We start from the raw sequence: 3841 nt of genomic DNA, 5'->3' as shown, positions 1-3841 counted from the left end.
TTAGCCATCGGATTATGATGTGTGCAGGTATTTCTTAAAGACTTTGTCTTGTTCAGAGATCACTGAGCTTCTTAAAGCTCTAAATTTATGTCTCTCACCAAATTAGGGAAATTGAGGCCATAATCTCTTCAAGTAATTTTCTGTTCTCATCAGTCTCTTCTCTTTCTTGGACTTGGTGAAATGCATGTTGACACGTTTGGTTTTATTTCAAATAAACTGTCATTTATTTTCACTCTTTTCTGTCTTCACGTTGGATATCATGGGCTTCCCTCCATTATCTCTATTCTGCTATTGGATCCCCCACTGAATTTTTTATTTCATATATTGTATTTTTAAATTTTCCACTTCCTTCTTTTTTACAGTTTCTATTTGTCTAATCCAAACTCCTATATTTTCACTTATTTCAAGTATATATATATATATATATATTTTTTTTTTTTTGCATTGCACTTTTTAATTGCACAGGTAGTTTTAAATAAATGGAGAAAGCACCTTCCAAAAATTACACTAGCAGGGAAAGATTCCATCAAGCATTTACATAGTAAATTTCCATAGTTTTACACAAGATTCTTGATCTTTACGTGAACTGTACATGAGGGAAAGGAGCCCCCTCAGGTAGGTTCTCTGCTTGCAGAAGCAAACTAAAGGACTTAAAATTGGAGGCAAGCCTGGGATGCCAAGAAGGAGTAAAAGAAATGTTAAAGGGCCACTCATAAATTTCATGTCTAAGATGCTTGTCTGATGACCCTTACATAAGAATTTTAGGGCAGACTATTGCCCTTAAGGGTACAACCTCAAAAACTGTAATTCTGGATTGTAGTAATATATCTGAGTACCTTGGACTGCTGGATGACAAAGACAATACTTGGGGTGACCTATACAGTTTAACAGACAAATACTTTAAGGGAATTCCCTAGCACTGTACACCCTCTACTTTGGCTTTTTAAAATGAAGCACAGGCTTCTTTGCTATCTTCCAGGCAGTTATAATGGTCAAAAGAAAAGGGTAACAGCCCTGGATCATTCCTTAGACACTAATCAGCTGAGGAAAGAGTTCATTAGCAAAAGTGTCCTCCCAAGAATGGTCTACACCAAGCAGAGAGGACATGTCGCTCAAGGGAGAAGGGGAGCCCTCATACCCACAGTCACTGTAAGCATCCAGTAGACAGGAAGATGGCTTCAGGCAGTGGCTGGATGAAAGTAGATCTGAGGTGCCCAGCTCTGGAATGAAGTCATCTTCTACAAGTTCTTCCTTCACTGAGACAGTGAATTCAGGGTGATCTTTCTCTGAGGGGCTGAAAGGTGCTTCCTCAATTTTCACTACCACATTAGCTTGGCTCTCTGTCTCAGAGGGTATCTCTAAGACTAGGGGCTTGGTGTATACGTGATCAAAACGAATCAGTTCATTAATGGCTTCCAGCTTGGCTGATGACGTCCCCAGTGACGGAGAAGGGGAGGCTGGTAAGGAACTGGGTCCTTCGGGATGGGCTTCTGGATGCTGCTCCAGGCTGGGAGACTCTGGGGAAGGACATCTGAAGAGCATGACTGGATCCAAGTTGAACAGAATGCCCCACAGGATATCAGACTCAGAGTCTGAAGAGTCAACGCTGTCAGAATCCATGGGGAGATGTTCGGGAGGGGTGACGACTGGGCCTGCACCTGCTGCAGAGGTGCACGTAGTCTGAGTGCTGCGGACTCAGCAGACCCGGCCACTGGCCTCGCTCCATTCCCCTTGGTCTGGGTCTCCACCTCCTCTTCAGTAACCAGGGCATCCGTCCCCAAGCGCTGTCTTAACTCCTGGTTCTCAACTACAAGGCCATGAGTTTTCTCTCACAAAAGTTGATTTTCTAACAAAAGTTTTTGGTTCTCTTCCTCCAAATCTACCACTTGCTGTTCCAGCTCACTCATTCGAGCTTTCTTTCGGTCTCTGGCAGTCTGGGCTGCTACTCTGTTTTTCAGTTTCCTCCGCAGCGCCTTCTCCTCCGGGCTCAGGTGCGTGAGGCGCTGTCGCTTGCGTGCCTGGGGCGGCCCCCCGCTTGCCGCCTCGGGGCTGGCCCCTCGCGGGCCCGGCACCAGGAGTGGCAGAGCCCGGCCGGCCGGGGCTCCGGCGGCGGCGGCGGTGGCAGCGGGCTTGCCGGACAGAAGCAGCACTTTGGGGGCCCCAGCGGCCGGGCTCTGCGCGGGTGCCACCACCACCATGGCCCGAGAGTGTCTACGCCAGTGCGCGCCGCCGCCGTCCGCCCTATTTCAAGTATATTTTTAAAATATTTTATTTATTTACTTGTTTGAGAGAGAGAGCACAAGTCAGGAGAGGAACCGAGGGAAAGGGACAAGCAGACTCCATGATGATCATGGAGCCCAACACAGGGCTCATTCCTATGATCATCATGACCTGAGGAAAATCAAGAGTCACATACTCAACCAATTGAGGCACATAGGTGCCCCCATTTCAAGCATATTTTTATTTAGCTCATGGAGCATAGTATTAATGCTGCTTTAGAGTCTTTGCCTGATAATCCTAACGTCTTTGGGTCATCTTTGGGCTGGCATCTCTTCTTTGTCTTTTCTCTTGAGAGTTGGCCACATTTTCCTGGGTCTTTGTATACTGGGTAATTTTGATTATACTTTTGGATTATAATTTTGGACATTGTGAATACTCCTGTATACTCAGTCCTATGATAACACTAACGAAGGGCTGAAATTTGTTTTAGCAGACAACCAACTGAGTTTGATTCAGACCCCAAATTCTTTCTTACTTTCTATGGGTATCAGTTCAAGTCCAGCTTAGTTCTCAAAGACTTCACTGTATTGGTTTGGGTCTGTCTTGTGCATGTGTATGGCTTGGATGTAATGTTGGGACTTGGGAAGGGTTAAATACAGAATTAGGAGAGTTGCTCCTTCTGGCTTCCTCCACTCACCAGACCTCAGGATATGTCTCTGGTTCCTCTGATCAGAAAGAAATAATTTCTATTGACATCAAAGGACCACACTGCAACATGGCTAGAGATCACCCTCAAAACAAAGCTAGAGGGAGAGAGAGACAGAAGCTCACCTTGGTGGTCCCTCCTTGAAGTTTTGACTCCTCTCCACAATCTACTTGCTTTTATTTACTTTTCAGAGTCAGAATCCTCAGTTGTTATTATTTTTATTTTTTCATTCAAAAATTTCAGGTGTATTCTGTTGGAAAGGGGGATCCCGTGCAGTCTTTTGACTCTTGCTTGGCTGCATAAGAACATGTCCATTCTCTGACATAACAAGCTCTCGCAGCCTATGCGGGGCTTGCCCTTGTGAGAGAGTATCTTTTCCTATTTCAGACTCAGTGAGTGCTCTTTTGTTCTGCCTAAGCACTTATATCAATGACCCTCAGGCACATCCCCAGCTTTCTGTATTTCAGACCCCACAGAAGAGGGGTCTGGGGCCTCCCACTGTGGTACAAGGTGGGATTCATGCAAACACATCACCTGTATCAACTGTGCCTTGGATCCACTGTGGGGGTGGGGGGCAGTGTGAGGTGTGGGGAAAAGCAATGCATGCCAGGGCCTGGGTCCTGTGCACTCTCTCCTCTTGCTGTAAGTAAACACTGCACCACTTGAACCTGGTGTAGACGTTGTCTGTTAGTGACTTCAGATCATGCACTGGTTTCTTCCCTGGATGCACTTATCTGCCTTTTAACCTTGGCCACACTCACATTATATTCTATCCTGAGGCACAGCCTGACCATCCAGTGAATGGTCAAATATAAGCAGATGGCAGGATGGGCTATAATGGGTTTGTGTTGCTTTAGAGGTACTGGAACTCCATACAGCACTGTAGAATATTCAAAGCTCTGAGAAGTCTTGTGA

At 45.7% G+C, this 3841-nt stretch overlaps 1 pseudogene across 1 annotated transcript; it reads right to left on the bottom strand.

The window, feature by feature from the left end:
- Positions 1-428: 428 nt before the first annotated feature.
- Positions 429-2236, bottom strand: LOC309857453 (annotated as a pseudogene). The gene has a single exon. The product of its transcript is annotated as an uncharacterized misc_RNA (transcript).
- Between the last annotated feature and the right edge of the window lie 1605 nt (positions 2237-3841).

The sequence above is a fragment of the Mustela nivalis genome (assembly GCF_964662115.1).
Source record: "Mustela nivalis genome assembly, contig: HAP1_SCAFFOLD_737, whole genome shotgun sequence".
Lineage (NCBI taxonomy): Eukaryota > Metazoa > Chordata > Mammalia > Carnivora > Mustelidae > Mustela > Mustela nivalis.
The sequence above is the reverse complement of the archived record's forward strand: the minus strand, read 5'-3'. Positions and strand labels throughout refer to the sequence as shown.